The sequence below is a fragment of the Chenopodium album genome, chromosome 9 (genome assembly GCF_948465745.1).
Source record: "Chenopodium album chromosome 9, dcCheAlbu1.1, whole genome shotgun sequence".
NCBI lineage: Eukaryota > Viridiplantae > Streptophyta > Magnoliopsida > Caryophyllales > Amaranthaceae > Chenopodium > Chenopodium album.
This window is the reverse complement of record NC_137842.1, coordinates 4,045,366-4,071,747: the sequence shown is the minus strand read 5'-3', so window position 1 is coordinate 4,071,747 and position 26,382 is coordinate 4,045,366. Positions and strand designations below refer to the sequence as shown.

The following is a 26,382-nucleotide window of genomic DNA, read 5'->3' as shown; positions in this document are numbered from 1 at the left end:
TCCTATTTCTTCTATCATGTTAGTATCATGTTAGGGCTAAAGCTTTGATCTTTATTGCTTAGTGACATGCTAGGATTTGTTATTAATCTTGTTAGTATCATGCCTAGGATCTTGCTAAATATATCATTATGCTTTGAGATATTATTTTGATGATGATGATTGTCATTATTATTGTTGCTTGATATTATATATAATTGTTGTTGCTTGATCACACCCTTTCTTGCAGGATTAAAAGGAATTTGTACTTGTAATCACGCTTAATAAGATAATTAATAATCTTGTTTAGGCTAATATGATTTTTAAATCATGTGATTACCAATAATATATTTATTTGTGCATTAATATTCAACCAACATAGATTAAACAGGTTTTAGGATTAATATATTGATTGTATGTTAGTCAGAAAGCGCACATGAATATTAGAAGAATAAAGTAGAGACCTATTTTTAGGCTAGGTTTAATCTCTTTTAGGTTGGATTTGTACCTTCATCCCCGAATATACAGTCATGGTTCCAGACCACTATGGAGTTAGCGATCTCATGGGTCGTAAAGGGGTGTAACCTTCACCTTGTGAACGGTTTACAAGTTCCTAAAACTTGTTGGCGACTCTTTTGCTCTAGCTTCCTTCCCTTTGGACGCCACCATGCTCAAGTGTATAATCATAGTGGGGCTCAAGTGTGGGATGCTTGAAATATTCCCTACAGTTTTTGGCGACTTCGCTGGGGATTCCTAAAATTTATTTTGGCAATAATTTAGAATGAGTGGATGAGATTCGAAAAGTTCTAAATATTTATTTGCGTAATTTTGATTGACATTATTGGCATATGCATAAAAAAAAGGTCCGCATTGGATAGACCATTCGTAATGCGTCAAAACATAGGATTTTTACACGTAGGAAATTTGGGAAATATCTTTCACAACTAGAATCGAAAAAACGCTGAAAAAAACTGAAAAATTCTAAGAATAGAAAGCTGCTGAGGCATGTAGGAACCGGCACCGAGAAAACAGTGTCAATGTAATGCGATGGCTCTGTCGCAGTGTGACAGCAATGTCGTTTGGCGACAGGGTCATCGTCTGGCGACATGTCCTGTTGTCTCGCGCCATGTTCTTCCAATACCGAGCAAGAAATCTACCTCTTTGTTTCGACCAGTCCTAGTACTGTTTGCTCGATTCTACTTCCTAATTGAGTTTTCTCACTATTCTGAACCCATATGCATTCTACATATGGCCATAATCCTCTGGAAATTCACGCTCCATCTACCAAATCGCGCAAACGCTCATGGTAACAAAGGGTACCTCCGAGTTTGTGAATTCACCAAACCGCGGAAGCGAGTTCAACTCGCGGGGTCCCATCCACACAGAAAAAACCCTTCCAAAGGTAAGGCTTCCGCGCGGTGCATTCGGACTCATAACCATGGACCCTTTATGACTAACCCTTATCCTTGAACTTTAGAGAACTAGAGTCATGGTTAGGTTGCAAACTCAGTGGCTCATTGCATCATATTGTGCTTATTTAATTTGACTACTTGAGTATTCTTTGCTTGGGCATAACTTATGTATGTTAACACTAACCGTTTGTTTGACTTGTGAATAAGTCTAAATAAACTAATTAATGACTAAAGGACTTTGCTTAATTGATTAATAAATTAATATGAGTAATTAAAGTCTAAATAAATTGATCAAACTTGACTTAGTATGACTATAGGCTTGTCATTTTAGAGTAAAACACTGGAAACAGACCTAGACTAATGTTTCAGCAATGACGTAAAAGTATGGCCTGTGGCGCGACACGCTACTGTCCGATGTTATGCGACGGTATTGTCGCATCGCGCTGGTTCCGGCGTTTCGCGATAATTCTGTTGCTTCGACGACGGTCCTGTTTTTTACTCAAGTCCTCACGTTGGGTCTAATTAATTAGTTTATTAACAGCTGAAGCTATAACTGAGTCTAAGCACATAGTCCCATGGTATTACATAAGTGTCAAAGCATGTCACTTTCACTCATTAGTCTTAGCACACACTTTGTATATGTCACCATGACCATGTCTTAGGTTCATGAATAAGTTGTTATTTTCGTGATTTGAATTCCACTTTGTTCCTAAATTCTTTCACATCTCCCTACCTACATCATTTTTCTACTCACCACATGCTTTCTCCATACATATCATTCACCTCATTATTCCATACTCTTTCCTATCTATGCATGTTGAATCGAGTTTAAATTAAATAATTAATAACAAACATCCATAACTTCCCTTTCCACAGCACTTGGTCAAGAAAGGAAGGGCGACTAATTAAGGATAACACTTTTGTTTAAGTCTTACTTTTTGATAAACCGATTCGTCAAAAGAGAAAAGCTAAGAAGATAATGGCAACTCAAGAAGAAGTCAATGAACTTAGGCAAAACTTGGCCAATAAAACTGAAATGATGAAGACTATGGCTCTTCAAATCAATGACCCTGTGAAACAATGATAGGGTAAAGTCGTATCCCCTAATCAAAAATAATTCCTAAGTCCTCTAACTAAAGTAGATAGGGAAGTAGGGTCGATCTCCACAGGGAAACAAGTCTTTTTACTCCTAATTAATTATTATAATCTAAATTATTTAAGTAACCAATATTTATAATTAAGTAAGAAACTAAACTACTAAGGTTGAGAATAGGAAGAAAACAATATATGAAATGATCTAGGGCATAGGTTCACCAATAAATAATACTCCAGGGTAAAACATAGTAATCAATCATTGACATTGCATAAATAACATGATTAACAGGCTCTCGCAATTTATTAATCAACATAGATCTAACAGGCTCTCGCAATTTATTAATCAACATAGATCTAACAGGCTCTCGCAATTTACTAGATCTAAGTTCTTATTGAAAATAGCCTTTAATATCAAATTAACATCTACTCGATTCATCAATTTAATATTGCTATACTTTTACAAGCCGCAATTGTAAAACATTAAAACAATCCAATAAGAAATTATCATGCAATACCAATAATCAATAATAGTCAATCATCAATGTATCAATTAACCAGATTGTAAAGGGCTCTCGCTACGTATTACAATCACACAATTAATTTACCGGTATTAAATCTCATCTCTCGATTCTTGACTTAACCATTTATAAATTAATCTGCCTATTGAAACTAGACCTAAACATTAATTCTCATCTCTCGAATCTTGAATCAATATTTTCAAACTCATGCATAAAAGATAGGCCTAATCTAGTCACAGAGCATTAAATCAATCAATAGGAAATTAATCTATCATTGATAATTAATAACAACAAATTACCCCTTCATATTATTTATTAGATCCCCATAAACCCTAGAAATTAAACTACTCACACATATTAAAAACTAAACTAATCAAGGTAATAAAATAAATCATGATGAAAGGAATAAAATAAACAACTAAGATTAAGGGAAGAAGAATCGTTACCAAAAATAAATCTGGAATTAAGAGTAGAATTAAGAACAAAGATTAAAGAGAAAAGAAGTCTAAGAGAATAATTAAGAGAGTAAAGAAAAGTGAAAAGAGAAGAAGAAGGTCCCCTAAAATCGTATTACGGAGGAGTATTTATACTCCGTACAAAATCCTAAACTAAAACAAATTAAAACGACACTAATCGTCAACTAATAAATACATGCGCCCGATCGGGCGCGTCTTTTTTTTTTGTCTCTAATAGCAATCTCGCGTCCGGCCGGGCGCGTCACCGGGCGCCAGCCTTTGCTTCTCCCGCCCGGCCGGGCGCGCCTCCGGGCGCCAGCCTCTTTGGCCGGGCGGCTCATTTGGGCCACTATTTGGACTTCGATTGGGCTCCAATTCTTCGGGCCAATCTGGGTTTCCTCTTTGGGTCCTGAATACTCGGTCCAAATGCCCCGGTATCACCTATACCGAGCCCTTAATCACCGGTTCGATGTCTCTAACCGGTCCTGGGCTATAAACTCTGGTCGTGCTTCTCCAATGCTCGTGATTGCTTTAAAATATCTCGGGAAAATACTCCAGAAGCATAAATCCTTGGAAAAGTCAACAAAATCTACGAAAACACTAGTAAACACCAATTAGTAATAAAAGTGGCTCTAAAGAGCCAAAAACACTACTAATTATGACCAAGGGACGGGGGTAAAATACTATATAAAATGGACACATCAAACTCCCCCAAGCCAAACCTTTGCTTGTCCCTAAGCAAAGATCTCATCAATGAATCAATAAATATGCTTCACCCTAAAAGTAAAAATCAAGCACGAACGATCCAGGGTAAATCAAATAGACATGCTTCAGAGTCAACCAATCAAATCCATCCAATTACCTTTCTTCCCTAACAATTGTCAAATAGAGCAAACCACAAGAGCATATAGAATTCAAGACTAGTGCTCACACACTCAACTCTCATTTATGTGGCGAGTAAAAGATGTACTCGATCGCTCTCCATCCAACCCCTTTATGTGAACAATGCCCTCCCAACTCACACTCTCGTGTATGTGTATAAAACAATGAACGCTCAATCCTACTAGTCGACTCGAAATATGCCAAATCATAACTTGCATTGATAAACAACACTTTCACATTTATACAATTCTATGCACAAAGGTCGGAAGGTCTTTAAACCTTGTAATGTAAGTCTAGGGTAAAGGGTAGGATAAATTTGGGAATAAGTGAGAGAAAAGCTATGCTTAAAGGAGCCATATCCTAATAAAACCCATGATCAAAATAAATAATGATCATACATCTCATACATAACCAACTCTAATATCAACCAAATATACTCCAATCATAATAAATAAACCCAACTCTTACAATTTCACTCATAAGATATAATAATGGAGTAATAGAGTGAATAAACAAACTTATTTTCCAAACTTGAATTTTTTTCCATTGAGGCTCAATTTTATTTCTTTTGATCCACCTCCAATTAGAACATTTTAACATTTTTTTTCTTTTGAAGTTCACTTATTTTTTCACATTTTTTTCTTGAACTTCTCTTTATTTTTCTCATAATATCATGCTTAATTTTTTCAAGAAAATATAACTCTCATACTCATCAAAAATAAACATGAATAACAACAAAACAACTTCTCAAAACCCACCCAAATTGTGCAAATAATAAGCACTCTACAAACTCCCTCGCCTCACTCACTAATAGCTCCCCCAAGCCAAGCATGGGACTAGTAACCAATGGGGTAAAATAGGCTTGTAATGTGGCTAATAAACAACAAAAAGTCAAGGCAACAACATGGGTAGCAAGAAGGGAACAAATGTATCTACAATATCTGGAGGCTACCTAAAAGAACAAATGTCTTCGTCCTCCACAACGTGCATAATAATGAATCATATAAATATTACTTATAGTTGCAAACCAATACTCGAATTCATTGACATACCAGGAACTATGGAACTATCACATATTCCTTACCAAATCAACTAGTCAAGCACTATATTCACAAGTAGTTGGACAAAATTGACGCATGTTAAGGTTTCAAGGCAATCAAACATCAAATCATGATCAACTAATCCACAATGCCTATCATCAAATACCAAGAATCAAAAACAATTTTCTCAAGTAAGGGGCACAGGGAAGCATAATTTATAATTCATTGGAACGTATTTTTGAATTTTTTTATTTTTCGATTTTTTTTTTTGTATTTTTATATATAAAGAAAGCAGTAAAACTAACCTAGAAAGCGAGAAATCTAACCTAAGAAAACACGCCAAAAAAAATAAAAGAAAAGAGAAAAAGAAAAATACCAAACCAAAATCTCCTCCAAGCCAAAATATGACAATGTCCTCATTGGCTCGGTAACTAGCCCAGCATAGCTAGTCCTCATCATCCTCGTCCATCGAGCCGAAGCCCGCACCTCCACTGCCACCTGCACCACCTGCACCAGAAGAGCTACCACCAAAATAATCAGCGTGAAAACTCCTCCCCGCCGGTCCCCCGAAAGGAATGTCCTGCCCGTACCCGAAAAAGGAAGAATAGTCAGTGTAAATACCACGGGCAGTGGGATCCCTATCGTATCCCTGGGGTGGAGGCTGAAACCAGTCAGAGTGAATAGCGTCGTCGGGAATGTTGCCCCGACGAGCATAATCGTCGTACATAGGGTAGAGAGCTCTACCCTGGTTCCTCTCTAGGTACCCTAATCTCTGGTCTATGGAGCCAACCATCCTCCTAAGGTCAGTATGTGAATGCTCGATACGTCCTAGGGCCTGACCTATACTCTGAAGATCCCAAACTGGGTCAGAGTCAACATGAGGGACGGAATGGGACATACGAGGTGGAGAGAAAGCCACCTCGGGCTGAGGCTGGGGTGGTGGAACTGGTGGTGCCTGCCCCCTAGCGTTGGCAACTAAAGCATCATAAGTGTAAGAAAGTTGCCCTGGGGGAAAGGCGGTCAAGTCTGGACTGGGAAGGGGAAAAATGGGCAAAGGTTGCTCGTTCCTAGTCCGAATACACCAAAAGGGTGTCTGCTCGCTATCCGGTCTAACCCACCCCACATCCTCAAAATACTTAGCAGTCATGTAGGTATCTGGTCCACAGTTAGTCAGCTGGTGGGGTCCGTCTACTACAAAACCGGCCTTTTTCACCGCTATTCGAGTGATAAGGCCACCTAAACGGATAGGGGACTTGGAAGTGGTGCTGGCTGTGGCATGCCGACTCAAGCGGTGAACTATAAACCTGCCTATGTTCAATTTCCCTAACCCGTATACATAGTGTTCTATGATAGCTAGTTCGTTGGTTTGAGCGTTATGAGGCTCGGCCCTACCTAAAAAACACAGACCCGCAAATCTTTGCCAGATTTTTGGGACAGGGTGGTGGATAGGTTTGGTACTAGCATGTTGGGGGTCGGGGGCAGGTAAACCAGTCAAAGCATAATATAAGTCACCCATTTTATAATCTGCATGCCACTGGTGAGATAATTCAGAATTTAATTCAAAATTTTTACAAAATTCAACAAAAGTTAAACTAATATTTCTATTATTTAACCTGAAAAATAAATTAGGCCCATTCCTACTACTAACAACATGAAAAGTGGATAGGAATTCACAGGTAAGTTCTCGGTATGTAGGATAATGCATGTCAACAAATTTTCTCATGCCAATATCATTCAAAAATCGTTTAACAAAATCATACAAACCAAGTGATTCTAAGGTAGGGCGGTGTAACCACCGAGAAGGAATTACCTCACGACCGACCAAATGCTCCAATCGTTCCTTTTGTTCTCGGCTCACGATCCGGATCGTCGGCCAATACGGGAGCTGCAAGTCTGGGTCGTACTCCTCCCTCGAACTGGAGCTCCTACCAAAAATGGACCTAGCCCTCTTTGATGCCATGTTCAAGAAATGGGTTTAAAATTTTGTGAATTAAAACTGAAAAATTTTTGTATGAAAGTGAAGAGGGTGAAGAGAGGATCACAAATATGTAAAGAGTTTTGAATTTGGATAAGAAATGCAAGAGAAATCTTAGAGAGAAGTTAGAGAAAATTTGAGTTTTAGAGAGAGAAAGTAATGGAGGAAAGAAGATATGGAGAAAGAAAGAAGAAAGAAAGAAGAAGTAGGGGGGCGGAAACACTCGCGCCCAGTCGAGCGGTGGGTCGCCCTGTCGGGCGATCTGCCAAATTTAGAGGCTTATTCTCGCGCTCGGTCGGGCGGATTTCGCCCGGTCGGGCGATCTAATGCACCTTATATTCGCGCCCGATCGGGCGATCTGCCGACCTTAAAATTTTTTGCTCTCGCTCCCGGTCGGGCGGTGGGTCGCCCGGTCGGGCGATTTTTAAGTCTAAAATTTCGCCCTTCTTGCGCCCGGTCGGGCGAGGCTTGCCCAATCGGGCGGACAATTAAGTCCGTAAACATCAAGTTTCGCGCCCGGTCGGGCGCCTCTCGCCTGGTCGGGCAATCTTTCTTATTTTTAGAACCTTGCTCTTGCGCCCGATCGGGCGAGCTTTGCCCGGTCGGGCCCGAGACTAAATCGGGGAATGTTAATTTTCTTCTTTTCTCCAAAAATTGGCTAACTCTTTTTCTTCAAACCTGTACAAACACTCATAAAACTCATTAAATTCCCTCATCTGACCTCTCATAAGAAAAAGAAAAGAAAAACTAGTCTAAAAAGCATTAAAAATACGGGTTGCCTCCCGCAAAGCGCTGGTTTATCTAGGTCCCGCACGACCTTTTTACCAAGTACAATTTCTAGGACCCTTGGCCTAACGCTTGATCGGGTGGTTTCCCACCCGGTCTAGCGATGTTTAGGCTACGATGCGGCTTCCTGACATAACCTGTGGGACGCCAAGTCGCCTTATCTGGTGGATCCTCCTTCACTTGGACTGGGGGATCTTCAATGCTACGCACTAAAAACCCTTCTTCGATCGAATGTTGCTTCAAATTGTCATTGCGTTCAACACTTGCAACTCGATCTGGCGGAACACTTAGCGTAGGCTCGATTCGCACAACTCGCTCGATCGGTTTCACTGGTTCATCCTCGAAACCAAGACCAACATTGTAGAGTGCTCTTTCTATTGCATCGACTTCCTTCTGCCATTTGTCTATCTCATCTGAAAAAGATGCAACACAAGATACCGCCTCCAAGGGATCTTTTTCAAGAGCTTGGGGCTTGTTAGAATAATTTACAACCACATTAACACTGAAACATTTCTCCACAGTCATGGAGCTTTTAGGGGCATTAAAAGCTCCATTATTCAGATTAAAAACAACTTTATCGTCCCCTACTGATTGTGTTAACTTACCACTTCTTACATCTATGACTGCTCCTGCAGTGTTAAGGAATGGTCTTCCGAAAATAATTGGGGTTTGCATATTCTCAGCCATATCAAAAACAACAAAATCTATAGGTATATAAAATTTAACTACTCTAACGGGGACATCCTCTAAAACACCTAGGGGGTATTTGAAAGAACGGTCGGCCATTTGCAGAGTTATATTGGTAGCTTTTAATTTACCCATATTCAACTTAGAACACACAAATAATGGCATGACGCTAACACTAGCACCCAAATCACATAATGCATTATCAATCAAGAGATTGCCAATATGACAAGGGATAGAAAAACTACCCGGATCTTTTAATTTAGGTGGAGACTTATTTTGAAGTACGGCACTACACTCTGCAGTGAAAGCTACTGTCTCTACCTCACTAATAGACCTTTTTCTTGTCAATATTTCTTTCATAAATTTTGCATACGAGGGGATTTGTGTAATCAATTCAGTAAAGGGAACTGTTACCTTCAAATCTTTTACCACCTCCAGGAACTTGCCAAACTGTTTATCCAAGTTTGTCTTCGATTGACGATTGGGGAAAGGAAGTTTGATAATTGGCTTTGGAGCATTCTTATTCTTGTCTGGAGTAGCCACCTTCTCTGGAGTTTTACCTTGAAATGTAGAATTAGATATGTTAGTATTATCCTTTAGCCTTGCAGGGCTATCAACTACATTGTTTGGTTTAACGGAATCAAGATTAGGATTATGTAATAAAACAGGTTCATCAACTCTGGGCATAGAGGACCCTTCATAGTTTAAACCACTCCTTAGAGTAATTGCAAATGCTTGATCCGTAGGCCTAGTCGGCTGCGCTGGCAGGGCTCCCTGTTGGCGGGCTTGTAGAGTAGCGGAGAGTTGCGAAATTTGATTATCTACAATTTTATTATGCGCTATAATTTGATCAATTGTCGCATCTCTGCTCTCCATGTGCTTTTGCATATAAACCAACATTGCTCTAATTTCCGCCAGAGAAGGGTCGGAAGATGAGGGGGTTTGTTGTGGTTGATTCTTCTGGCTAGCATTGGGATGATAATATTTCTGCTGTTGTTGCTGTGGCGCCTGTTGTTCTTGTGGTGGTGGATTTTGAACATTAGTGCTCCGGTAGGAAAGGTATGGATGATTCCGATACCCAGGATTGTAAGTGTTGGAGTATGGGTTATTCTACCTATAAGCTTGGAAGGCATTAACTTGCTCCACGGAACTCCTGCAATCCTGCTCCCAATGACCTAAGATACCACAATTTTCACAGAAAGCCTCATTAGAATTATTATTAATCGCAGAAACATTAGCTACATTAGCAGTACTCAGATTATCTAATTTTTGGCAAATAGAGGTTAGTTGAGCTTGCAAAAAGGATACAGAGTCGACACTATGTTTCCCCTTGTTAGCAAATCCTCTGGGATTCCCATATTGGGAATTGTATATCGCCATGTGTTCAATAACCTGACCTGCATCATCAACATTAAGATTCATAAATCTCCCACTAGCTGCATAGTCTAAAATTATTCTAGAAGAATTTTCAATGCCGTTATAAAAGGCTTGGATTAACTGCCATTGCGCTAAATTATGGTGGGGGCATTCTCTTTGTAGGTCCTTGAACCTCTCCCAAGCCTCATATAAAGACTCATCGGCTTCTTGGGCAAAATTCTGAATCGCACTTCGTAGTACTGCTGTTCTCTCTGCAGGATAATACTTGTTATAGAAATTCAAAACAAGAGTTTCCTAGTCAGTTATACCAAGTGTAGTTCTATTTAAGCCATTAAACCACAATTTAGCTTTTCCAGTTAAAGAGAAGGGAAAGAGAATCTCCCTGATTTGGTCTCGAGTGACCCCGGCTTGCCTGATGGTGTTGCAATATTGACAATAGTCGGCAATGTGAAGATTCGGGTCTTCACCCTTGGCTCAACTGAATTGCTTCCTCTCTATCATCGTTATAAATTGAGGTTTAATTTCAAATTGAACCCCATCAAGAGCCGAAGTAGGGGTGAGATGTGGAAAATCCGTAAGCTTTGGTTGTGAATAATCACTAAGCTTCTTTGGAGCCGTCATCTCTGATTCTGCGTCTGATGATGTCTCTGAATCGCTAGAATCAGTTGGAGGATAGCGGTGATTATTGTTATTATCACCAGAATCCGCCAGGATTTGCTTGTAGAGATTTTTCTGTCTATGGAAGGAACGTTCGATCTCATGATCAAATAGGATGTAACCTGATCTGGAACACCTGGGCATAAACAAAAACTAGAAGCAAATATGAGATTTGTCTCAGAGAACTAACGCTCTCTAAGACAAAAAGGGAAATAATTTAGACTACAAAAACAATCAGAAATAAAAATAAAACTGTTTCCCGGCAACGGCGCCAAATTTTGACAGGGTAAAGTCGTATCCCCTAATTAAAAATAATTCCTAAGTCCTCTAACTAAAGTAGATAGGGAAGTAGGGTCGATCTCCACAAAGAAACAAGTCTTTTTACTCCTAATTAATTATTATAATCTAAATTATTTAAGTAACCAATATTTATAATTAAGTAAGAAACTAAACTACTAAGGTTGAGAATAGGAAGAAAACAATATATGAAAGGATCTAGGGCATAGGTTCACCAATAAATAATACTCCAGGGTAAAACATAGTAATCAATCATTGACATTGCATAAATAACATGATTAACAGGCTCTCGCAATTTATTAATCAACATAGATCTAACAGGCTCTCGCAATTTACTAGATCTAAGTTCTTATTGAAAATAGCCTTTAATATCAAATTAACATCTGCTCGATTCATCAATTTAATATTGTTATACTTTTACAAGCCGCAATTGTAAAACATTAAAACAATCCAATAAGAAATTATCATGCAATACCAATAATAAATAATAGTCAATCATCAATGCATCAATTAACCAGATTGTAAAGGGCTCTCACTACGTATTACAATCACACAATTAATTTAACGGTATTAAATCTCATCTCTCGATTCTTGACTTAACCATTTATAAATTAATCTGCCTATTGAAACTAGACCTAAACATTAATTCTCATCTCTCGAATCTTGAATCAATATTTTCAAACTCATGCATAAAATATAGGCCTAATCTAGTCACAGAGCATTAAATCAATCAATAGGAAAGTAATCTAGCATTGATAATTAACAACAACAAATTACCCCTTCATATTATTTATTAGATCCCCATAAACCCTAGAAATTAAACTACTCACACATATTAAAAACTAAACTAATCAAGGTAATAAAATAAATCAAGATGAAAGGAATAAAATAAACAAATAAGATTAAGGGAAGAAGAATCGTTACCAAAAATAAATCTGGAATTAGGAGTAGATTTAAGAACAAAGATTAAAGAGAAAAGAAATCTAAGAGAATAATTAAGAGAGTAAAGAAAAGTGAAAAGAGAAGAAGAAGGTCCCCTAAAATCGTATTACGGAGGAGTATTTATACTCCATACAAAATCCTAAACTAAAACAAATTAAAACGACGCTAATCGTCAACTAATAAATACACGCGCCCGATCGGGCGAGGCACCGCCCGATCGGGCGCGCCTTTTTTTTGTCTCTAATAGCAATCTTGCGCCCGGCCGGGCGCGTCACCGGGCGCCAGCCTTTGCTTCTCCCGCCCGGCCGGGCGCGCCTCTGGGCGCCAGCCTCTTTGGCCGAGCGGCTCATTTGGGCCACTATTTGGACTTCGATTGGGCTCCAATTCTTCGGGCCAATCTGGGTTTCCTCTTTGGGTCCTGAATACTCGGTCCAAATGCCCCGGTATCACCTATACCGAGCCCTTAATCACCGGTTCGATGTCTCTGACTGGCCCTGGGCTATAAACGCTGGTCGTGCCCCCTTATTGGCGATCACTTGAATTATAATCAAATTAACCCTAACAAGATTCTCGCAATTTACTAGATCTAAGTTCTTATTGAAAATAGCCTTTAATATCAAATTAACATCTGCTCGATTCATCAATTTAATATTGCTATACTTTTACAAGCCGCAATTGTAAAACATTAAAACAATCCAATAAGAAATTATCATGCAATATCAATAATCAATAATAGTCAATCATCAATGCATCAATTAACCAGATTGTTAAGGGCTCTCGCTACGTATTACAATCACACAATTAATTTACCGGTATTAAATCTCATCTCTCGATTCTTGACTTAACCATTTATAAATTAATCTGCCTATTGAAACTAGACCTAAACATTAATTCTCATCTCTCGAATCTTGAATCAATATTTTCAAACTCATGCATAAAAGATAGGCCTAATCTAGTCACAGAGCATTAAATCAATCAATAGGAAATTAATCTATCATTGATAATTAATAACAACAAATTACCCCTTCATATTATTTATTAGATCCCCATAAACCCTAGAAATTAAACTACTCACACATATTAAAAACTAAACTAATCAAGGTAATAAAATAAATCATGATGAAAGGAATAAAATAAACAAATAAGATTAAGGGAAGAAGAATCGTTACCAAAAATAAATCTGGAATTAAGAGTAGAATTAAGAACAAAGATTAAAGAGAAAAGAAAAAAGAAATCTAAGAGAATAATTAAGAGAGTAAAGAAAAGTGAAAAGAGAAGAAGAAGGTCCCCTAAAATCGTATTACGGAGGACTATTTATACTCCGTACAATATCCTAAACTAAAACAAATTAAAACGACGCTAATCGTCAACTAATAAATACACGTGCCCGATTGGGCGAGGCAACGCCCAATCGGGCGCGCCTTTTTTTGTCTCTAATAGCAATCTCGCGCCCGGCCGGGCGCCAGCCTTTGCTTCTCCCTCTCGGCCGGGCGCGCCTCCGGGCGCCAGCCTCTTTGGCCGGGCGGCTCATTTGGGCCACTATTTGGAATTCGATTGGGCTCCAATTCTTTGGGCCAATCTGGGTTTCCTCTTTGGGTCCTGAATACTCGGTCCAAATGCCCCGGTATCACCTATACCGAGCCCTTAATCACCGGTTCGATGTCTCTGACTGGCCCTGGGCTATAAACGCTGGTCGTGCTCCCTTATTAGCGATCACTTGAATTATAATCAAATTAACCCTAACAAGATTCTCGCAATTTACTAGATCTAAGTTCTTATTGAAAATAGCCTTTAATATCAAATTAACATCTGCTCGATTCATCAATTTAATATTGCTATACTTTTACAAGCCGCAATTGTAAAACATTAAAACAATCCAATAAGAAATTATCATGCAATACCAATAATCAATAATAGTCAATCATCAATGCATCAATTAACCAGATTGTAAAGGGCTCTCGCTACGTATTACAATCACACAATTAATTTACCGGTATTAAATCTCATCTCTCGATTCTTGACTTAACCATATATAAATTAATCTGCCTATTGAAACTAGACCTAAACATTAATTCTCATCTCTCGAATCTTGAATCAATATTTTCAAACTCATGCATAAAATATAGGCCTAATCTAGTCACAGAGCATTAAATCAATCAATAGGAAAGTAATCTAGCATTGATAATTAACAACAACAAATTACCCCTTCATATTATTTATTAGATCCCCATAAACCCTAGAAATTAAACTACTCACACATATTAAAAACTAAACTAATTTAGGTAATAAAATAAATCATGATGAAAGAAATAAAATAAACAACTAAGATTAAGGGAAGAAGAATCGTTACCAAAAATAAATCTGGAATTAAGAGTAGAATTAAGAACAAAGATTAAAGAGAAAAGAAATCTAAGAGAATAATTAAGAGAGTAAAGAAAAGTGAAAAGAGAAGAAGAAGGTCCCCTAAAATCGTATTACGGAGGAGTATTTACACTCCGTACAAAATCCTAAACTAAAACAAATTAAAACGACGCTAATCGTCAACTAATAAATACACGCGCCCGATCGGGCGCGCCTTTTTTTGTCTCTAATAGCAATCTCGCGCCCGGTCGGGCGCGTCACCGGGCGCCAGCCTTTGCTTCTCCTGCCCGGCTGGGCGCGCCTCCGGGCGCTAGCCTTTTTGGCCGGGCGGCTCATTTGGGCCACTATTTGGACTTCGATTGGGCTCCAATTCTTCGGGCCAATCTGGGTTTCCTCTTTGGGTCCTGAATACTCGGTCCAAATGCCCCGGTATCACCTATACCGAGCCCTTAATCACCGGTTCGATGTCTCTAACCGGCCCTGGGCTATAAACTCTGGTCGTGCTTCTCCAATGCTTGTGATTACTCCAAAATATCTCGGGAAAATACTCCTGAAGCATAAATCCCTGCAAAAGTCAACCAAATCTACGAATATTAAGGGGATTGATAGGAAAGTTTTTCACTCTTTGTTCTCACTATCTCTTAAAACCGTTTGTCAACAATGATTCTTTTCTCTTGATAAAGAGAAGATCTCTACTTGGGATGGAATAGTAAACGCTTTCATTGAGAGATACAAATGTAACATTCAAGTTGAAACTGACCATAGAGAACTTAAGATGTTAAAGCAAAAAGAGAATGACGGTTTTACTTCTTTCTTTAATAAGTGGAGGGAAACTATACTAAAATGGTTGAGGTGCCTAGTGAGAAAGAATATGTAAGGATGTTCATTAAGAACCTTCAAGATAAAAGTATTCAAAGAATTTGAAATATCAACACAATTTGAATTCTTTCAAGGCCATCTATGACATAGGTATTGAACTCGAAGATGACCTTGCAGAGCAAAAAGTTACTAATAATAGTAACAACAGTGGCTGGAAAGGAAAGAAGAACGACAATCCTTCTTCTTCCAAAAACACCCACTCTAGTAACAATGTTAGTACCTATGATCTCGATAAAGTCTTAGCCGTGGATAATCAAGGACCAAAAAAGCAACTAAGGAAAGAGTTCACTCATATTGGGATGAGCTATGATACTGTCTTTGATTGAGTCCATGCCAAAGGAGTCATTACTCCCATTGGACCTATTCAAGATTCCGCACTTGAAAAGAGGTTGCCTAGTTGGAACCCAAATGCACATTGCAAATACCATCAAGGTAGAGGGAATACTACTGAGAGTTGTTGGAAGTTGAGGAAGCCATCCAACATTTAATCAATAATAACAAACTTCCCATACCTCCAGCTGGCAAGAAGACCGAGTGATGATAAAGCACAAGACACAAGGCGAGCTTCAACAACAAGATTTCGTGCCCTCATTTTTCTATTTTTCCCTCTTTTCCCCAATAAGTCTAGCATAGACACCTTTTATTTTCCTTGATTGGTTAAATTGATTTATTGTGCATTAATGACATGACTCTAATTAAAGAAACTACTCCCTTGATTTATGCAATTTTGGTTAGTATTTTCCTAAAAAAATCAAAAAAATTAAATAAGGCAAAACTATTTATAAATTGTTTTTTACTTTAATGTTAGATTCCAAATATTCTCCTTTTCTTATTTTATGTGATTGATTCCATATGGGACTTATCATATTGAAACATTAAATGAATTTTCAATGACCTAGGGACACTTAGCTAATTGAATTCGAACATTTGTAAGAAATTTTAGATTATCAATAATTAGGAAAAAAAATCCGATGAACAAAAAAATTTGTGTGAAATAAAAATAAAAATAATAGAAAAAATTGGTAATATCAATCTCAACTTTAAGCCATTACTTATATTAATCCCAACTATCATTACTTTTTAATAATCCCAATTACAAGTGGTTTTTTTTTCTTACAAGTCATGACTAGTCAATAAAAGTCATCAATCGAGTATAATAGGTTACTTGACACGTGTCAAACCATGATTGGTTTAAAAATTTATAAACGTTTTAAAAATAAATATCTTAAAATGAAAAAAAAAACCACCACTGGCTCCCTACCCCTCTTGCCCCACCTGAATAGACCCCACCATCCTTCACCCCCCCCCCCCAAAAAAACACCCTATCCTTTTCCGCCCTCCCCCCACCCCCGGTAAAGGCCTGTTCAATTCAGCTTAATTTCAATTCAGTTCAGCTCCAATCTGTTCAGTTCAGTTTATTTCAGCTCCAATCTGTTCAGTTTAGTTTAGTTCAGCTCCAATCTGTTCACAACTCTTATAAAATATTCATTTAAGCTCTATTTAGTTTAGTTCCAATAAGTTAAGTTCAGTTCAGTTCAACTCCATTCAATTCAGTTCAATTCTGTTCAGTTAAGCTCAATTCAATAAATGTGAACATGCCCTAAACGCTAATCACAACCACTAACGCCAATAACAACAACACCAATTAAACTCTCGAGTCTCACCCATTATATTACCATTCTCACTCCAAAATCGCTGCTCTTCAACCACCATACCGCCACACCTAACAACATCAACAACCACCCCAGTCAAATAACCACCATTTGTATCCTTAGCTTCTTCTCCTCACATCAATTCGGCCAAGAGTAGCCATGTGACCATCACATACATTCAACCCAAATTCAGATCATATTAAATGTGGAGTTGATGCTCAATTCTATGAAGCAAACGCTCAATAAAGGGTAGGGGAAGGGACGATTTCAAGGGTAGTGGTTAAGGGAGCGGGTCGTTTTTTTTTTTTTTTTTTTGGGGAGGGGGGGGGGAAGAGTAGGGGGTAGGGTAATTTCAGGTGGGGGAAGCGAGAGGTGTGGTTGGGGGGGTGTAGACACCCATTTGTGTCTCCCCAAAACCAAACCCAGTGATGAATACCTTTCACGTCGAACCATAATCGAATGAGGTGAAAGTGTGAAAAGTCTAGTGTTGCGGTTAGTTTTTGTTAAAATTCTTTCTTTCTGTTTTCGAAAACCCACTCTATTTTATGAAAACGTCCATTCCAGTTTAGTTTGGTCCATGATAAGGGTCCAATAATGGTGTAGTTGGATGGGGCTTGAAAAGAACTTTCCAACGATATATTATAAGCCCAATTCCGATGGATAATGAGGAAGTTATGGCCAAAATACTAAACTGGGCTCAAACCGGATTTTACCTACGACCCAATGATCATGAGGAGGGTCCAAAGGTTTAATCCTATTCCTAAACTAATTAGGATTGATTAGAATCTTCTATAAGTTTCTAAAATATCTTAATTATCCTTTTTTGAAAAGATAAGATTAAGGAATCTGATTTAAATATAAACTTTCCTTTTTTTATAAAACTTTCCTTTTTTATAAAACTTTCCTTTTTTAAAGTCCTAATTCTATTCGGATTTAAACATGTTCAAAGACAGTCAGATATTATTTTCGTGCCTCATATTTTTTATCCAAATTTTATATGGTTGGATAGATCTTGAAATTATCTTTCCAATGATATATTATAATAATAATTCCGAGCTATAACGGAAAAGATATGAATAAGATATCAAACTCTATCCAAAACTGACACCGTCTCACTATTTCGTTCATATCTTTTATTATACAATGTATTTTAATCTGATTCCAATTGTGTTATAAAGTAGACTTCAAGATCTTTCCAACGACATCTTATTCATCTTATTCCGATTCTTGGATCAAAAGATATGATAAAAACAAAATCCGCAAAAACTGCTGTCTACGAGTTTTATTTCGATTCGAATTTGGATTCTTTTCTTAATTCTTTGACCCTCTTTTTTCCTATAAATAGAGGTCATATCTCCCCTTTTTTCAATCACCAACTCTCATCAAGATTTTCTTGATTATTCTCTCTCTCTTTTCTAAACTAGCCTTTTCTCAAATAAATAATTCCGCATTCGCAAGATCAAGAAACACTTAGCCATATTCGAAGTTGTCTTCGCCCTAGACGTGAAAGGTTTTAATTTCTGAGGGTTTGGTCCCAAATCTCTATTTCAATTATTTAATTTAATTGTTTGATTATTATTTTCCTTGAAGTTACTAACGTGTGTATTTTGTTATTAGAAAGAGGTACGAGGCATCAAAGTAAGTACTTTAATTGATTTATTGATATTATGATGTAGAAATAATGTTTATATTGTTATTATGATTCCTAGTATCATGTCTAGGGTAATTTTAATATTAAATATGAATGCTATGATGTCTTTTATTCTCTTCCTAATATTTATTCATGTTAGTATCATGTTAGGGTTAAAGACTTGATTTTTATTGCTTAGTGACATGCTATGGTTTGTTATTAATCTTGTTAGTATCATGCCTAGGATCTTGCTATTTTTTTATTATGCTTTAATATTAACATGAACATGATTATCATTATAGTTATAATGATGATGAATATTATTATTATTATTATTATTATTATTTTGATGATGATTATTTTTTGATGATATTTTTATTATTATTATTATTCATGATATTGATTATTTATTGTGTTGCTTGATATTTATTCTTTATTGCTTGATCACCTTTATTGCATGCTTAAAGGGAATTTGTACTTGTAATCATGCTTAATAAGATAATTAATAATCTTGTTAGGTTAATTGTGATTATAATTCAAGTGATCGTCAATAATAGTTTATTTGTGCATTAATATTCAACCAACATAGATTAAACAGGTTTAGGGTTAATCCTATTGATTGTATGTTAGTCAGAAAGCGCACATGAATACGAGCAGAATAAAGTAGAGGCCTATTATTAGGGCAGGTTCAATCTCTTTTAGGTTGGATTTGTACCATCATCCCCGAACCCTTATTTGGTTCATGACCTTATGGAGTTGACGATCTCTTGGATCGTTAAGGGGTGTAACCTTCACCTCGTGAACGGTTTACAAGTTCCTTAAAAACTTGTTAGCGACTCTTTTTCTCTATCTTCTTCCCTTTTGGACGCCACCGTACTTTAGTGTATGATCACAGTGGGGTTCAAGCTAGTGGGATTTTAAAGGCTTGAAATTATTTCCTACGGGGGGGCTGTGGTTTTTATTTTTTGTTTTGTTTTTTTTTTAAAATTTTTTTTACACAAATTAAAATAAGACACGTGGCACTTAAAAAAAAAACATTTTAATCAGGTCACCAGTCATTTAACCTATTAAACGAAAATGTCCCTCCTAAAGTTGGGATTATTAAAAAAAATAGTCCAAAGTTGGGATTAATAAAACCATTTTATTCCAAAAAAGAAAAATTTGTAAATTGCAGCCATTTAAATTTCATATTTTGCAAATTGCAGCAATTTTATTTTTTTTTTAAATTTTTTTTTTCGCAATTTCAGCCCAAAAGTTCGTATAAATTGTAAATTGCAGCCCAATTCAACTTTTACATCGATTTACATGTCGAAAAATCTTCGGTTAAGGTTTTAGGGGCTATTTTAGCCCTTAAGAGTCCAAATTGAGCTCGAAATTAGCAAAAAAAAAAAAACATAAGTGACTCATTTTGCGTAACAAAAATAAATTGATATATGGAAAACTGTAAAAATGAGACACTTACATTATTTTTTTGCTAATTCCGAGCTCAATTCGGTTCCTTAAGGGCTAAAATGACCCCTAAAACCTTAAACGAAGATTTTTTGATATGTTAACAGATGAAAAAGTTGAATTAAGCTGTAATTTACTATTAATACGAACTTTTGGGCTGCAATTTGCAAAAAATATTTTAAATGGCTGCAATTTGCAAAATACGAACTTTAAATGGCTGCAATTTGCAAATTCCCCCCCCCCCCCAAAAAAAAAAAAACTTATGAGTAAAAGTAAGAGAGAGGTGAAAATATATATTTGTTTTTTTTTTTTTTTTTTTTTTTTTTTTTTTTTTTGACAACGAACAAAAGACAGACAAACCTACGACACAGAACTATTAAAGCGAATAAAAAGGACAGCCGCTTCTCCTGCAATTTGGTGGGCCCGGTGAACATGATGCCTGTCAGCCTTGTAAATTTCGCAATGTTGGAAGGTGGAGCCTAAATGCTGTATCTGTTGTACTAGCCAACGAATCCCAATATCCCCCCGACCATCGCCCTGAAGGAGGGTCACTAGATTATAAGAATCCGAAAACAGCCGAGCGGAATGAATGTGACAGTCTGAAGCCCATTGGAGGGCATACAAACAAGCCAATGCTTCCGAATGAAGAACGGAAGTACAAAGTCCATATATTTGGTCGTTGGCAGAATTAATATATATGATCATCAAAATGCTAATGAGCAAGAAGAGTAAGAAAACGAGTAAAGAGAGAATGATATTTTTTATCACTTCTTGTTGATCATGCATGCTCAGGAATTACAATTCAATTCCCTTCCCCCCCCCCCCCCCCTCTTATTAAATTAACTAGACAACATATCGCAAAGGCAATTCTTACGAATTTTGAGTACCTATGTAAAGTTGGTCATAATACTTATTGTTTTTCATACATTGCTCATAAAGTGATTAAAAATGTTACTCCCTCCTTTTCAATTTGTTAGTCCCATATACTATTTTGGGTGTTTTAAAAAGATTTACCTATATTAAATATATTCCACTTTTAATTTAGTTTTAATTTCCTATTTTATACAGATTAAATTCTGATTGGTTAAATTAATTGATTGTGAATTGATGACAATAATCTAAGTTAAGAAATCATTCCCTTAACTTATGCAATTATATTGACGGTTTCCTAAAAAATTTAATTTTTTTTTAAATAAAGCAAAACTATTTAGTAATTGTTTTTTACTTTAATGTTAAATTCCAAATATTCTTCTTTTCTTATTTTATGTAATTGATTCCATATGAGACTATTATACTGAAACGGAGGGAGTAGTAAATAGATATTGAAAGAGTCAACACAAAGAGTTTTTTTTTTTTTTTTTTTTTTTTTTTTTTTTTTTTTTTAACGCAATTTAATGTAGACCTGGAAAATGGGTCATTTCGGGTCGGGTCAAGTTCGGGTCAAAAGATTATCGGGTCAAGTCGGGTCATTTCGGATTTCGGGTTGATTTTGGGTCGGCCGATAATCGGGTCGGGTATCGGGTCAACACTTCGGGTCGAGTTTGGGTCGAGTCATGTTTAGGTTGGGTCAGTTTGGGTCAGGTCAATTTTCAGGTCAGGTCAGTTCGGGTCAGGTCAATTTTCGGGTCCAATTTTCGTGTCAACTTCGGGTCGGGTCAACTTCTTGTTGAGTCATATTCGGGTGATTCATTGGGTTAAATTCAACTATATATATATATATATATATATATATATATATATATATATATATATATATATATATATATATATATTTATTTATTTATTTTTGGACATTTTGTGAGAAACTACCTTTTAAAGAAATTTTTTTGCGAGAAACTACCTTATAAAAAAAATGTTGTAATAAACTACCTTATAAAAGCTAAATGTTGTAAGATACTACCCTTGGTCGGAAAGTGAGTGTTGACTAAATTTTTCCGGCGTTGACCAAGTCATGTGCCGGTCACATGACATTTAATTCACCTTGGGTATTATATGGATAGGCTCGGGGAAAATGGGGAAAGATGAATTAAAACGTCACGTGACCGGCACATGACTAGGTCAATGCCGGAAAAATTAAGTCAACTCTCACTTTCCGACCAAGGGTAGTATCTTACAACATTTAGCTTTTATAAGGTAGTTTTTTACAACATTTTTTTTTATAAGGTAGTTTCTCGCAAAAAAAAATGCTTTAAAAGGTAGTTTCTCACAAAATGTCCTTTATTTTTTGACGAAATACTCACTATATTTATTAAGGCTATTATTTTTTTCATGGATTATAGTAATTGTTTGACTTTTTTTTTTTTTTTTTTTTTTTTTTGTGTTTAGAATTTTAGACTGAGAATCACTTTCAGGATCTCTTGAAACTAAGAGGGATGCTCTAACTAATTGAGTTATACCTCACTCTCTTATTGATCTTAGTTTTAATATGTACTCTTATTATCATTGTCATTGTTGTAATAATTTCTTAAAATTATTCTTATACCCCTTCCGTCCCAAATTACTCTTAACGATTTGACATTTTGCACTATTCACACATCTCACTTTGACCATCTTTTTTAGCTATTATATGAAAGTCAATGTAGTCATGTAATATGTTGTTGGATCTATTTTAATGTATAATTTCCTAATATAAACTTTTTATAACTTATATAATTATTTACTAAAAGAAGTTAAAGGTCGGGTCATTTTCGGGTCGGGTCAACTTCAAGTCTCGGGTCGTTTCGGGTCTCGAGTCAACTTTGGGTTGGGTCATCTCGGGTCGGGTCGTTTCGGGTTGGTTCATTTCGGGTTTTGGGTCAAGGTCGGGTCAGTTCCACTTCGGGTCGGGTATGGGTCGGGTCGGGTTAATTCGGGTTTTGGGTCAATTTAGGGTCACTGGTTTCGGGTCGATTTCGGGTCATGGGCCGGGTCATTCGGGTCGGGTCATTGGGTCTGGGTAGACCTGCACAAATGGACGGGCCCCCGCTAAAAGCCCTGATCCAGCCCTAAATTAAATAGGGTCGGGCCGGACCAATACGTAATAGGAGCGGGCTTTCTAAGGGTTACGAAAATTATGGGCTTTTAAAGGGTTGGACTTGGTTTTAAAAGGGCTGGAAAGAGTTACACTTTGAGGGCTTTTTATCCTCTATTCTAACTCTTTCTCATTCTAATTTTCTGATTCTCTCTCCTAACTCTATTTTTCTAACTCTGTATTTTTCGTCAAAAAAAAAAAACTCTGTATTTTTTATTTAATTTTTTTTTTTGAAATTTCTCTCCTGCAAATTTTTTTAAAAAAACTCTGTATTTGATACTCTATAATATACTAATATGTAATTATGTATCAATTTCTCTTCACTCAAGTATAAACCCTAAAAAAATCCCTAAATTTCTCCCAAATTGTAAACCCTAAAAAAAATCCCCAAATTTCTCCAAAATTATAAACCCTAAAAGAATCCCCAAATTTCTCCCAAATTAGTAGTCTCTCTCCTCTGTTCTCTTGCTTGCTCCACCTTGCTTCACCATCGATCTACAGTGATTTCATAATTACGATTTTTATCAATATAATCTTGCTCCACCTTGCTTCACCATCGATGAAACCATTGCTTGCTCCACCTTGCTCCACCTTCCCCGAATTTATGATGATCGTCCACCAATATAATGTTAAATTGCGATTTCAGAAGAAAAAAATGTGAAATTGGGATCTAATCGTGAATTCAGGTGAAGTTTGAAAGCTTTGAAGAATTTTAATAAGTTTTCTAAATATCAAGGTTTATATTATAGATCTAATATATTTGATACGTAAGTAACTCTATGTCACTTTAAAAATAAAAAAAAAAATAAAAAAATGTAACATAATGAAGACCCTATTAAGTAATAATGTAATATCCTTTTCATAATTGGACTCGGATTATACTCGGCCCTTTGAAGACCCAATTTAGCTTTGATGACAAAGTTTGATTGGACTGGGTTGGGCTGAGATCAATGACTCCTAACCCTGGCCTGGCCCATTTCAGATAAACATTGACCCAGTCCAGCCCGGCCCATTTAATTAAGGCCCGATCCAGCCCTGACCCGGTCCGTTGAACAGGTCTAGGTCTGGGTCAGGATTGCCAGGTCTAATTTAATGTGATTTTAATTTCGCTGTTCTTTTTGTTACTATTTGTGGAACTTTGATATATATAAAATTACAAAGCCTTCAAATTGATTTTAGCTACTAAGCATTGGGTTTACAAGCACATAAATTATTGATTAAAGGTACTAATTATTGGTTTACACAATTACATTACACAAACAACATACTTGTCGTACTAATTTAAAACTGTAAAACCAACGAACACAAATACAAAGCAAATGAACAGAAAAAAAAAAAAAAAAAGCATAAACATCACAATTACATTATATAGATTTTAAACTTTAAAGCTTGCTTCTAACTCGAGGGATCTTAGACAAGAATGCATTGAACACTATGTCATCTTCAAGTTTAGCCATATCTTCGCGATTCAAGAAGATATAAGCCACAATTTGCTTAGTAGATGGACCTGCAGGGATCAACATAACAAAATTCTTGCATATTACACTTGCGGTCGTGACCCAAACTGGCTTTCCCCACCCGAAATCGGCTTCATACACCGGCAAACTTCGTAGATCACTAAAATCAAGTGTGAATATCTCTCCATTGCTTAGCCTTTCATAGTATTCCGGCATGTACCTCAAGTCCTCTTTACCTTCTTGCATCGATGTTATAAACACATCGTTGTTTATCATTTGGTCAATTGACTCCTTTACTTTGACTACGAACTCATTGTTTGAGTCATTACTATTTTCATTTTGTTTGGTAGATAACTTTGTTATGTTTGTAACGTACATGTTACCAAAATAGTAAGATTGTTCATTTGGTGGACGCACTTTACGACGAATGTTAACTGAACAACTCACTTCGTGAGGAATATTATTGCTAACACTACTATTATGGCAAGCTACCTTGAACCTACTCCAAATGAAGGATGATAAAACCATTGGGAGACTAATATTATTAATGTTATTAGTGACGGACAATATTTTCGACCTTAGGGCATATAACTTTTCGTCACTAAACATAAACCACTTTCCCATCGGTCTATCCGTTATGGCTACATCCAAATAATTTATTTCTCTTGGTGACAAGGGTGGAAAAACGTTTGATATTTCGAAATATGGTAATAAGGGCGTCTTACTTGGGTGGTGGTGATTTTCGTTGTTGGCCATATATGCCCATGTTTTAACAAACATGAATATTGAGAAGGCATCAGCAATGGCATGATTCATCTTTACCCCGATGGCAAGTCCACCACAAGTAAAAGTACTAATTTGGATGGACAACAATAACCTCGTATACCCTTCCTGTTCATTATAAGGGTGCAAAAGTTTATCGAGTTGGGATATATCCGCCTTGTGGACAACATCTTCTAATTGATTGGCAACCTCGGCGAGGGCATAAGGTACTCCCTCGTCATTGCAATCAATGTAGTTAGGATCTTGAACGCACCCTGCAAGTGGATAGAACACGGATAATGTATTAGGAAGGGATCCTTTGAGTCGATCCAAGACATTTTGTGTTCCGATATTTGAGGAAACAAGTTTAGGGGAGTAAAAGAAAACAAGGGCATAAGGTTAGGTGTGTTAACATGATCAATCAAGGAAGCCTTTAGAGAATGAAGGTGGTTTGGTGTTTTGCAAGAAGGTTTGATAATTTCCTTAGAAATTACTACAATCTTCATTGAGACAAAATGTTACAGTCAAGATGAACAAGTTTTCTTTGTTGTGTTTGGATTATATATGGTTCAAGATAAAATATATAGATCCAAAGACCCAAATTCACGTTAGTCACGTGTTACTGTATGATTTTGGTGTACATAACTCACGTTGTTCCCCGAGATGCATTCTTAAATCGTGCTAAATTATCTTTTAACTACATACTTTAGAGTTTTAAATTAACTTTCAACATCTACCTATTCATCTGGTAGAATAATTGACAATTTGATCCAAACACCCAAATACACGTTAGTATGTTACTCATGTGTTACTGTGTGTTTTCGGTGTAATTAATTTCACTTACGTTGTGGCCCAACATATAATACTTTCCACACTGTAACCCCAATATACATTTTGTTTCCATACGGTAACCTTGCCGTTATCCCGCCGTTAAAAACTCCGTTAGTGGGGCCCACTCTCAATTTATTAATATTTTTTTTATCGAGTTGCGCGCTGAAAAATGTTTTATTAAAGGTTTTCGGGGCTATTTTGGTCATTAAGAAACCAAATTTAGCTCAGATTTGGCAAAAAAATAACTTAAAT

The 26,382-nt window shown here is 36.7% G+C and overlaps 1 non-coding gene and 1 pseudogene across 1 annotated transcript; one reads left to right on the top strand and one right to left on the bottom strand.

The window, feature by feature from the left end:
• The first annotated feature begins 10,336 nt into the window (after positions 1 to 10,336).
• Positions 10,337 to 10,443, top strand: LOC145561024 (small nucleolar RNA R71). Its single transcript, XR_014093607.1, has one exon. It is a non-coding gene; the product is annotated as a small nucleolar RNA R71 (small nucleolar RNA).
• Positions 10,444 to 24,350: 13,907 nt separating this feature from the next.
• Positions 24,351 to 25,805, bottom strand: LOC145557325 (stemmadenine O-acetyltransferase-like; annotated as a pseudogene).
• Between the last annotated feature and the right edge of the window lie 577 nt (positions 25,806 to 26,382).